General features: G+C 46.8%; 1 long non-coding RNA gene across 1 annotated transcript in view; it reads left to right on the forward strand.

Moving 5' to 3' along the window:
• Positions 1-3,400: 3,400 nt before the first annotated feature.
• LOC140396254 (uncharacterized) overlaps positions 3,401-12,936 on the forward strand; it is a 49,597-nt gene continuing 40,061 nt past the window's right edge. Inside the window, exon 1 of the long non-coding RNA XR_011936501.1 lies at positions 3,401-3,666. This is a non-coding gene — a long non-coding RNA (uncharacterized lncRNA). The remainder of the gene's footprint in view (positions 3,667-12,936) is intronic.

A 12,936-nucleotide genomic window follows, 5' to 3' on the forward strand; every position in this document is an offset into this window, starting at 1 on the left:
TCATCGTGGGTGGGAGTAGTATAACTGAACAGGAACAGGCTTATGGTGGCCAGTGGGTAGGAGAAAGTAAAGAGAGTGTGAGAAGATTAACAAAGACGGAAGTAGAGATAACTTCACAACAGCTAGAATTCAGCACTGTCCAGAAAGGTTTTGTCTTTGACTAATACTGAATCTCCAGCAGGGTTAAAAGACAAATGGCTCTCTGTTGGGAGCCTGCAGACTTCAGTGTTTTTGTGTAATGTGATCTTTTCTTATTTTCCTTTCCCCAAGGATGCATGATTAATTTGATGGAGGATAATGTTATTTTTATAATCCAAAGTGGCTAACTCAGTCATTTGCTCAGTCTATTCCTACTTGTCAGCTCAAGTACTGATATTTGATAGCATACCCCATTGATTCACTTTGACAGATCTGTATAAAATACCAAAGTACTTTTAAAATTATAACCATGATAATAAATCCTGAACAGTGACGTGCCAGAATAGAACCCAGAGCTGTCGATAGGCAAATCCAAGGTTAGATTGGTCAGCCACAGATTGGCCGCAATCTCAAGGTATCACTTTGTACCAAAACATGAAAATGGTTGAAAGGCATATTTCAAGGTAAAAACTGTTGGTGCCTTAATCTGAGTTCAGTGTCTAGTTTATTTTGGCGCAGTATCTTTGTGTCCAGCCAATTCATAATAGAGGCAGGAGTAGGCCATTCAGCCCATCTGATCTACTGGTTAACATAGAACATAGAACAGTACAGCACAGTACAGACCCTTCAGCCCATGATGTTGTGTCAACCATTTATCCAAATCTAAGGTCGACCTAACCTACACTCCTTCAATTTACTGCTCTCCATGTGCCTGTGTAAGAGTCGCTTAAATGACCCTAATGTGCATTCCACACACCCACCACTCTCTGTATAAAGAACTTACCTCTGACATTTCCCCCATACCTTCCTCCAATCACCTTAAAATTATGTCCCCTTGTGACAGTCATTTTCACCCTGGGGAAAAGTCTCTAGCTATCCACTCTATCCATGCCTCTCATCACCTTGTACACCTCTATCAAGTCACCTCTCTGCCTTCTTCGCTCCAGTGAGAAAAGCCCTAGCTCCCTCAACCTTTCTTCATAAAATATGCCCTCCAGTCCAGGCAGCATCCTGGTAAATCTCCTCTGTACCCTCTCCAAAGCAGATTAATTCAGATAATTTTTTTTTTTACTCTCCTGCTGTACTTTCTGTAATGTTTTTCTTTCTAAAAGCTAATAATGAGAGATGATAAAAAGCAGCATATTAAAAATCACATTGTGTGCTCCTCTTAACACAGAGGTGTTCAATTAAAAAAAAAATTTGCCTTCAACCCCTAATTTCTGTGAACTGGATTCAATTTGAACTGGCCTTAAAATCTTCTTGTAAAGTTGGAACAATATTGTTTCTCTTTCTAAAATAAATGGCATATTAAATATTATAAATTCACCAACATTTTTCTCTTTCTGGAGTCTGGATTCTTGTCCAATTCAATGGTATGACTTTCGTCGTTGAGTCTTGGGAAGAGAATGTATCAGCTAAGTAGCCGCAGCCCAAGTGTGGATTGTGGAGATGAAAAAGGCAAGCATATATGATATTCAAGAAAGATCGGCATGGGAAGGAGAAGTGTATATGCCAGCAACATTCAGAGTGACTCCCACTTTCTCTTCATACCACACACGCCCTGATCTATTAAAATACACACATGCAGGAAAATTCATGAAGAAATCACTCGACAGAATATTTAAAAAATAATCTTTTTATTGGTATTTTCAAAAATTATATATATTGCTGATCGTGTTCATTTACTGTACATTACAGAAAGGTTTATCCTCCCCTGCAGAATGTTAAGACACTGCTATAATACTCCAAATCATGCAGCAATGCAGAGGGCTCCGATATTTCCATGTTTAGGGGACAGGACAGCACGATAGCACAAGTGGATAGCACTGTGGCTTCACAGTGCCAGAGTCCCAGGTTAGATTCCCCGCTGGGTCACTGTCTGTGTGGATTCTGCACGTTCTCCCCGTGTCTGCATAGGTTTCCTCCGGGTGCTCCGGTTTCCTCCCACAGTCCAAAGACATGCAGGTTAGGTGGATTGGCCATGATGAATTGCCCTTAGTGACCAAAAAGGTTAGGAGGGGTTATTGGGTTACGGGGATAGGGTGGAAGTGAGGGCTTAAGTGGGTCAGTGCAGACTCGATGGGCCGAATGGCCCCCTTCTGCTGTATGTTCTATGTTATGGGCCCCCAAATCCTGTGTGTTAATCTGCTCCAGACACTGGGAAATGGTGGATAGGGAAGAACCACAGCTGAGACTTGAGGCAGGGAGAAATATCAAGAACTTGGGGCCAGCAGACAAAGCATTTGATCGTGACGTGGCGTGAAGAAGCTGTTTTGTTCCATGCGGCATTGTGGAAACAGAGACCACCACAGGATAAGAAATCAACATCTCAGGTGGAAGGCATCAAATTATACACACAGGATTAAATATAGAAGCATTGGGGGATTGGATTGGATTTGTTTATTGTCACGTGTACCGAGGTACAGTGAAAAGTATTTTTCTGTGAGCAGCTCAACAGATCATTAAATACATGGGAAGAAAAGGGAATAAAAGAAAATACATAATAGGGCAACACAACATATACAATGTAACTACATAAGCACTGGCATCGGATGAAGCATACAGGGTGTAGTGTTAATGAGGTCAGTCCATAAGTGGGTCATTTAGGAGTCTGATGACAGTGGGGAAGAAACAGTTTTTGAGTCTGTTCGTGCGTGTTCTCAGACTTCTGTATCTCCTGCCCGATGGAAGAAGTTGGAAGAGTGAGTAAGCCGGGTGGGAGGGATCTTTGATTATGCTGCCCACTTTCCCCAGGCAGCGGGAGGTGTAGATGGAGTCAATGATTCAATAAGAGTAAAACATGAGGATGGAGAAATAAATATTATTAAAGACAGACAAATCTCCAGGGCCTGCTGATTTCCACCCCAGTATATTAAAAGAATTAAGTGAGAAAATTGTTGATGCGTAGTCATCTTCCAAAATACACTCGATTCAGGATTTGTTCCCTTGCATTATTTACAAAGTACGAAGTCTTACAACACCAGGTTAAAGTCCAACAGGTTTGTTTCGATGTCACTAGCTTTCGGAGCGCTGCTCCTTCCTCAGGTGAATGAAGAGGTCTGTTCCAGAAACGCATATATAGACAAATTCAAAGATGCCAAACAATGCTAGGAATGCAAGCATTAGCAGGTGATTAAATCTTTACAGATCCAGATTTAATCACCTGCTAATGCTCGCATTCCTAGCATTGTTTGGCATCTTTGAATTTGTCTATATATGTGTTTCTGGAACAGACCTCTTCATTCACCTGAGGAAGGAGCAGCGCTCCGAAAGCTAGTGACATCGAAACAAACCTGTTGGACTTTAACCTGGTGTTGTAAGACTTCGTACTGTGCTCACCCCAGTCCAACGCCGGCATCTCCACATCATTATTTACAAAGAGCAAGAGAGACAAACTGGGAAATGATTAGCCTATTAGTTGGATGCCAGTTGTGGAGAAGTTATTCAAATCCGCTGCTTGGGACAAAATGACAAAGCATTTGGACAAAGATAGGCTGAGCAGAAGGAACCAGCATGGATTTGTAGCGAGTAAGTCATGTTGAATGAATCTTGTTACATTTTCTGAGCAGGAAACTAATGCGGAAGATAGGAAGTGGCAATGGATGTAATTTATATGGAATTCCAAAAGGCAGTCAACAAGGTTCTGCATAAGAGACTGTGAACAAAAATCAGAATGCATAGAATTCAAGGCAACTATCGGTTTAGATAGGGAACTGATTAGGAGCTAGGAGGCAGAGTAAGGCTGATGGGTAGTGTACTCAATTTGCAAAATGTGACTAGTGGATCCATGCTGCACCCACATAATTTCACTATATTTACAAATTACTTGGATGAAGAAATAAAGAGCGATATATCTAAGTTTCCTGACCAAATTAATTGATCAATTAGGTAGATAGAACAGTAAATAGTGCAGATGCGAGCAGAAAGTTACAACGCTACATTGCTAGATAAATAAGTGGTTAAAACTGTAGCTGATGGAGAAGGTGGGTGTTATAACCTGCCTACTTACGATTGGCTGGGGACTAATGACTATCCCACAATCCTGTGGGAGTATGAACTTCCCCAATGAGGGGGGCGGAGAAACTCCTAGTATAAATAAGCTGGCCAGTTCAGGAACCAGCAGGAAGGAGAAGGTTGCAAGAGAAGTTACTGCTACTGTTATGTATATATTGTTATAGTAAATAAATGTTATTACTTTGTATCCTTAAAACTCGTGCTGGATTCTTCGTGGCCCTTACAAAACTGGCGACGAAGGTAAAAGTGAATAGCTGTCTGCACTGCTGAAGCCACCTCCCTGGATTTTTGTTGGATACAGGTTGGAAGTTGTTTTCTATTATACCATGCCTCTGTACGGACGTTTGGATGTTTTTGATGCTGCGCTGGAAAGCTGGAACCAGTACACACAACGGATGCGTTACTATTTCCGGGCAAACAATATCACTGAAAACGAGCGCCAGGTGGTCATATTGCTCACCGCCTGCGGCCCGCATACGTTTGGGGTGATTAGGAGCCTTACGTACCCAGCTGCGCCGGACACCAAAACGTTTGACGAACTTGTGAGTATAGTGGGGCAACACTTTAACCCAACACCGTCCACGATAGTCCAGCGGTACCGGTTTAATACCGCTGAGAGGACCCCTGGAGAATCCCTTGCCGATTTTTTATCCAGGCTATGCGGGATTGTGGAATACTGTGACTATGGTGAGACCTTGTCAGAAATGTTACGCGACCGTTTGGTTTGCGGTATTAACAATGCAGCAACCCAGAGAAAGTTGTTAGCGGAGCCAACATTGACTTTTCAACAGGCAATACAAATAGTCTTGTCCCGAGAGAGCGCAGAGCGAGGAGTACAGGAGCTACAGGGAATGGAAGTGCATGCCTTGGGGCGCAACCCTTTCCGCCCAAAAATGTCCCCCCGCACTCCTGCGGTACCTTGGGCGAGGCAACGTCCGGACCGACGCCAGTGGCCATCGGACATTCCTCCCCGAAGGGAGCCTTCTCCAGAGCCAATGGATGAGGAGCCATGTCCGTGTCAGACTTGTAGGCGCCGACCCCGTCGCGGACGGCGGTCCTGGGGATGCCAGAGGCGCCGTCGTTCCGACTGAAACTGGGACCAGCCCAGGGGCCGTAACTGGGACCAGCCCAGAGGCCGTACCTTCCATGTGGATGAACCTGCGGCGACCACTCCCGAGGACGTGGAGGCGGAGGACGACTGCCTGCAGCTGCATTGTGTGGCAGCTCCCCGTGTGGCCCCCATTAAGGTGACAGTACGGGTCAATGGCCACCCGCTGGAGATGGAGTTGGATACTGGCGCAGCGGTCTCCGTGATCGCCCAGAGGACATTCGACCGCATCAAGCAGGGTATACAGACCCTTACATTAACTGACTCACAGGCCAGGTTGGCCACCTACACGGGGGAACCACTGGACATTGCAGGAACTACAATGACCCCTGTTGTCAATGGACGCCAGGAGGGGCGTTTCCCACTTATCGTAGTGCGTGGCCATGGGCCCAGCCTGTTGGGTTGGGACTGGTTGCGCCATTTGCGGTTGCAATGGCAGCACATCCTCCAAACAGTTTCTGGAGGGTTGACTGAGGTGCTAGGACGATACCCAGAGGTATTCCAGCCTGGTTTGGGGAAAATAAAAGGGGCCGTAGCCCACATCCAAGTTGAACCAGGAGCCACGCCGCGCTATTTCCGGGCGTGCCCAGTGCCTTACGCCTTGCTCGAGAAGGTAGAAGGGGAGCTCACTCGTTTGGAGAGTTTGGGTATTATCAGGCCCGTCCGTTTTGCTGACTGGGCAGCACCAATTGTACCAGTAATGAAACCAGATGCCACAGTTCGCTTGTTTGGCGACTATAAACTTACAGTGAATACAGTTTCCCGACTCGACCGATATCCAATGCCTCGCATAGAGGATCTCTACGCGAAACTTGCAGGTGGACTCTCATTCACAAAATTAGATATGAGTCACGCCTACCTGCAGTTGGAGCTGGACCCTGCCTCCCGACCATATGTAACAATTAATACACAACGGGGCCTGTATGAATATACACGGTTGCCCTTTGGAGTATCCTCTGCCTGCGCAATTTTTCAACGTGTTATGGAGGGCATTTTGAGAGGTTTACCACGTGTGGCTGTCTACCTAGATGACGTGTTGATTACAGGGACGTCGGAGCAAGAGCATTTGGAAAATCTGGAGGCTGTCCTTAGATGCCTTTCGGAGGCTGGAGTCCGTTTACGTCGCACAAAGTGCGTATTTCAGGCAAAAGAAGTAGTCTACCTAGGTTATCGGGTGGACCACGAGGGTCTGCACCCCGTCGCAGAGAAGGTGCGTGCAATTCAACATGCCCCCACCCTGACTGACACTTCGCATCTTCGTTCTTTTCTCGGTCTCGTAAACTATTACGGGAAGTTCCTCCCCAATCTGGCAACTACGCTGGCCCCTTTGCACCTGCTGCTAAAGAAAAATCACACCTGGGTTTGGGGTCAGCCGCAAGAAACGGCTTTCTGGCGGGTAAAGCAACAATTGTCGTCGTCTGGGTTACTAACCCACTATGATCCGGGAAAGTCTTTGCTCGTCACATGTGATGCATCCCCGTATGGTATTGGGGCCGTCCTGTCCCACACGATGGAGAACGGGGCCGAGCGACCGATAGCTTTCGCCTCCCGCACATTGACTGCAGCAGAGAAAAAGTACGCGCAGATCGAGAAGGAGGGCCTGGCAGTGGTCTTTGCGGTGAAACGCTTCCACCAGTACGTGTATGGCCGCCACTTCACTATCGTGACTGATCATAAGCCTCTGCTGGGAATTTCAGAGAGGATCAGCCAATACCGCCCATTGCTTCTGCACGGATCCAGCACTGGGCTTTGTTGCTTGCTGCATATGAGTATTCTCTGGAGCACAAACCAGGTACGCAGATAGCAAATGCCGACGCACTGAGCCGATTGCCTTTATCGACCGGCCCCATGTTGACCCCCACGACCAGTGAGGTGGTTGCAACCCTAAATTTTATGGACACCTTGCCTGTCACGGCATCACAGATCCGTGAGTGGACCCAGGCGGAGCCAGTCCTGTCAAAGGTTCGGCACATAGTCCTGTATGGTGGGCAGCATAGACAGCTCCCAGGCGAGTTGCGGGCATTTTCCTCCAAGCTGTCAGAATTCAGCGTGGAAGACGGCATCCTCTTGTGGGGGACGCGTGTGATTGTCCCGGAAAAAGGCCAGGAGCTGATATTATCAGACTTGCACAATGGGCATCCGGGCGTGACCAAGATGAAAATGTTGGCCCGGAGTTATGTCTGGTGGCCAGGCCTCGACACCGACATTGAGAAGGTGGCCCAAAACTGCTCCATTTGCCAGGAGCATCAGAAGCTTCCGCCGGCCGCGCCCCTACATCACTGGGAATGGCCAGGGCGGCTTTGGGCACGCTTGCATGCAGATTTCGCAGGCCCTTTTCAGGGATCCATGTTCCTTCTACTAATTGACGCCCAGTCCAAATGGCTGAAGGTGCATAAGATGCAGGGGACAACATCCTGCGCAACAATTGAAAAGATGCGTTTATCGTTTAGTACGCATGGCCTCCCCGAGGTGCTGGTCACGGATAATGGCACTCCATTCACGAGTGAGGAGTTTGCTAGGTTTACAAAGATGAACGGCATCCGCTATATCCGCACTGCCCCTTACCACCCGGCTTCAAATGGGTTGGCAGAGCGAGCAGTGCAGACATTCAAAAGAGGCCTAAAGAAGCAGTCTTCCGGATCAATGGACACGAGACTGGTTCGCTTTTTGTTTACGTACAGGACCACCCCCATGCAGTGACTGGGGTAGCTCCCGCAGAACTCCTAATGGGCCGGAGACTCCGCACCCGCCTTAGTATGGTTTTCCCGGACATTGGCGCAAAAGTACGCCGCACACAAGAACGTCAGGGATAGGGATTGTCTCGGCATCGTCCGATTCGGCAGTTTGCGCCCGATGACCCAGTATTCGTGCGGAATTTTGCTGGTGGTGCCCAATGGGTTCCTGGTGTAATCTTTCGCCAAACGGGCCCTATATCTTACCAAGTGCAAGCCCAGGGTCGTCTCCAGCGAAAACATGTAGACCACGTCCGGTCCAGAAGATCCTCCCCTCAAAAGATTCCCCGCCCCCGGAGCTCATTTCAACAGCCGCAGAGACCAGAGACAAGGGAAGGTAGTCCTCAAAATCTTCCACTGGTGCCTCACTCGAAGCCTGCGCAGGTCGTTACGGGACCAAATGGAGATAGAGACGCTGACATGACGGAGGCAGCAGACTCTGACTCCGAGATGGAGACACAGGATACATCAGAGGGGGAATCCTCGGGTCCACGGGCCGTGGATGTACAACTGCGCCGTTCATCACGGAAGCGCCGGTCTCCGTCTCGTTACACGCCGCCTGATCCAGCGGCGTGTGCAAATGGCATCCGGCCTGCGGCCAAACGAGTCCGACGCCTTCCTTCGCCAGGGTCTTCGGTGGATTCCTTGGACTTTGGGGGGGAGGGATGTTATAACCTGCCTACTTACAATTGGCTGGGGACTAATGACTATCCCACAATCCTGTGGGAGTATGAACTTCCCCAATGAGGGGGGCGGAGAAACTCCTAGTATAAATAAGCTGGCCAGTTCAGGAACCAGCAGGAAGGAGAAGGTCGCAAGGGAAGTTACTGCTACTGTTATGTATATATTGTTATAGTAAATAAATGTTATTACTTTGTATCCTTAAAACTCGTGCTGGACTCTTCGTGGCTCTTACAAAAGTGGGGAAGGGAGAGGTCATCCATTATGGTCATCATAAAAATAGATTAAAGCATTTTCTAAATGTTGCAGAGCTCGGAATGGGGATGAGCAGAAAGAATTTGGGTTCCATTTCGTCATTTAAACCACGCCAGCCATCCACACTATCAGTGCATGTTGTTTTTTCCTTTTCTCCCCCCATTTCCCTTCCTCTGTGCTGCTTAAAACCAATATGTTTGTAACATTTTACAGTTCTGACGAAAGGTGTTTCCAGCATTTCTCTGTGTGCATTCTGGAGGACCCTGGAGTTGGTGAAATATAGATTCACCAGAATGTTACCCAGGCTAAGAAGAAGATTAAAATATGAGGAGAGGCTGTATAGGTCAGCTTGTGTTTCTTTTCAGAGCTGATGGGCACAATTTACCAGCTGCGTTCCATCGGAATCATGGCGGGATGTGGCTGGAAGATGCCTCTCCTGGGATTCCCGACAGTCGTTACGCCTCGTGAGGTCCAAACAGATCTTGCGAGACGTCTCAATCTGGGTCGTGCCCACAGTCTCGCAGAGTTAAGTGAGTTTAGAAACCCATTGAACTCGGCAGACGCTGGCCCCCCTGAGGAGACCCCAGCCAGGCGCCGTTTAGCACTGGTTCCCACAAACAGGGAAAGTGGAAAGACACATGGGGGGGGCGGGTTCCCAAGCAATTGGAAGGCCCCAGGTGTTCGACTTTTGGACAAGGTGGCACTGCTAGTGCCACCCAGGCACCTTGGCACTGCCAACCTGGCACTGTGGCAGTGCCACCTGGGTGCCAGCCTGGCACTGCCAGGATGCCCAGGTGGCACTGCCAGAATGTCAAGCTGCTATTTTGCCCATGTTGTGGATTGAGCCCATGTGAGGTGGGGTTAGGGGGGCTCGAGGACCCCCTTACAGGTGAGTTGGGATGTTGGTGGGGGGGGCGTTCCGGTGGTCACATCAGAGAGTTGAGAGGTTGGGGCACCATTTTAAAAAGGTGTCCCGATCTCTTCCTGCACTGAGGAGCACCATGCAGGAAACTACACTAAGTGCGCACTCAGGGGTGTTCCTTGCCAGGGCCCGAAATAGCAATCATTAGATAGCGGGGCAGCACCGGGACCAAACCTGCGAATCCAGCCCAGAACAAACTCTAATTTTTATTTTTGGTTATATCATGCCCGGCGTAATTGAAATGTTAAAATGATTAAAGGACCTGGTAAAGGAAGAGAAACAATTTCCTCTGGTGGGGGTGTCCAAAACAAGGGGGCATATTCTTAAAATTAAATCAGGTCATTCAAGGCGTTGTGGGAAAGGCAGGTGGGAATCTAGAGCCCTTGGCCCCCAAACAGGTGCTAAGGTTAGATCAATGGAAAACTTTGAAACTGAGAGTGATTTATTTTGTCAGGCAATAATATTAAAGGTTAAAGAACCAAGGGTAGTAGATGGAGTTGAGATACAGATCAGCTAACATCCAAATGAATAATCTACACCTATGTCCTTGTACCTTATCAAAAAACACACAGCAAAAGTTTAATCTGTAGCAAATATTCTATCTCGGGGAATATTGGTTTCCAGCAGGCAACATTGCTGCCCTGTGGCCAAGTTATTTTACAGCAGTCTTCAGTAGGAACTGATTGAGCTTACTCCTGAACCTTGGGCCCAAAAGCCAACAATCCTCTTTAACAAAATGACAAAGCATTTGGACAAAGATAGGCTGGGCAGAAGGAACCAGCATGGATTTGTAAAGAGTAAGTCATGTTGAATGAATCTTGTTATGGATGGAGGCTGGAGTTTGGTAATAAAGTGGCATTAATGAGACCTATATGTTGATTGTTTTTAGTCTGCCTTTAACTCACTTGAAAGTGACAATGTGAATGTGTCTGGGTGTTTAATTCAGCAAAGTATTGGGACCCGAGAAATTCAATTGCACACGACATGTTTTAAAATGAGTTCCTGTGTGGCAGGCAGCACTGAACGTGCACTGTCCAATTACTGAATTTGATGCTTGATGCGACCATCAATTCACACAAGACGAAGAGTTGAAGTGAATAGTGGTTTTAATCAACTAGATCTGTGCTGAGTGCCGCCTACAGGCTGCAGATCTATATACCTCCCCTGAGGGGGCGGAGCCATAGGCAGAGCCCACAAGGGCATCAACATAATACAATACAATGTAATGCAATACAATGGTGAACGGTAGCAGTAATACATTCACCACAATGCTCAATAGATATCCAGGTGCACACCGGAACTATTAAAAAGCCACGTTAGGGGATTAAAATAAGGGTCCTAACCTGATTGCAGGACCGTTTTTTGAAATTGGTCTGACCCAGTATCTGACTTGCCACATGATAAACTTGGCCAATAACTCAGGGAACTAACTCCATACAGGTTATTAATAAAAACAGAGAATGTTCATCTGAAAAAGTAGCGACTGCGGAGAGCGAGGCACAGGCCGGGATACTCCAGCCCCTACATAGTGGGAGCCGCTGCGGGGCATTCAGCGAGGCACAGCCAAAAGTCCATTGACTTTCGACAGGACCAGGCAATCCCGGTGGTGGTGGGGCCAGAAAATCCCGTTCAGAGTTAATGGGCTGGACTTTCACTTTGGAGGAAGCACCGCACTGTAAAAACAGCCTACAAAGCTGCTATTTTTGTTCAGGGATTTAGAAAGGTGGAGTCAGGGTCTGGTTGTGTATGCTGGATTTAGGCTTATTGCCCCAGGAATGGTCATGGATGCTACTGAGTGACGAGGCTGGTTCATTAAAAAGCCTGCATCATTTCTCTGGGCCTCGTCCCAGTTGTTTGATTCAAAATTAAGCCTTGGGCCCTCACCCCTCACATACACTTTGAGTAAATTCAATTAACCCAATGTTAACAATAGGGCATGTGTGCAAAACCTTTAAAAAGAATAGCCGTTCATAACTTTCTTAAAAACCTGCAGTTGCTATAATCCTATAAAAATGTCAAGCACCAAGATCTTTAAAGTGTTAATGACAGAATCAACCAGTAATTTACATAAACATTGAGTCATTGACAAAATAGATCTCTGAAAAGCATCTGTCAATCAAGAAATGTTTCCCCTTGTGTGCACTTATTTCAACAGATTAATGGAGCTTGAGCTCTCAGCCAAGCCATATTATGCACGGAGCAATATGAGACACCTCCACCAAAGAGGTTGCTACAATATCTGACACCTCAAACCAGGGCATGGACAAAGGGCTGCTGAAGTCAATTGTGGTGAGAGTAAGATGTGCAGAGTTTATGAGGAGAAAGAGAAGACTGTGCAGTGAGTTATTTTGCCTGACCCATTACAACATGCAGCAAATACAAATTCCATGTTGGTCCTGTATCCTTGTGAACAGATGTGTGCACTGGTTTTCCATCCTGACCAAATTTCGAGGCATGGTTCTTTCTATAGTGATGTGAAAGTGTACAAACTCAGCAATAGCATGATGGGAAAAATAGCCAACTTATGTAACCATGTATAAGAAAGCTGTGTCAGCTATTGCCAAGACCAGACCCTGACAAACTAGACAAAGCTAAAAATCCACATAATCGTATCATACAAGGCCAGAAGAGGGAAAATAGTGCCTGACCTTAGTAAAACCTGATAACAAAGTCACGATCTAGGAATGTCCTAATAACACAACCTCCTCATGACCTATGGCCATCTGCGTCAAGGCATCATGAGGGCAGAGATGAAAGCAAAATAGGACCACGTCTTAAACCCTCTAAAGACAAAATACTGCAAATAAGCCGAGTCAGGGTCTTTCCATGACAACATGTTTGGTCAGAAGTTATGACTGTATTGATTCCTTACTACTGATCCCTCACTACTGATTACATTTTTGAACAAGGTCTGTTTTTGTAAAATGATACAACTTTTGTATAAATATTGAATGTTTTCTCCATGTCTTTGCGAGCTTGAGAAAGAATGAGCAGTTTTGCCTTAACTGCTCTCTCTCTCTTCAAACTGTAGCCATACTGCATGCAGACTTTGGTCAATAAAGACAAAGTTATTTTTATCGAAACAG

Source organism: Scyliorhinus torazame, chromosome 19 (genome assembly GCF_047496885.1).
Source record: "Scyliorhinus torazame isolate Kashiwa2021f chromosome 19, sScyTor2.1, whole genome shotgun sequence".
In the NCBI taxonomy this organism is placed as follows: domain Eukaryota; kingdom Metazoa; phylum Chordata; class Chondrichthyes; order Carcharhiniformes; family Scyliorhinidae; genus Scyliorhinus; species Scyliorhinus torazame.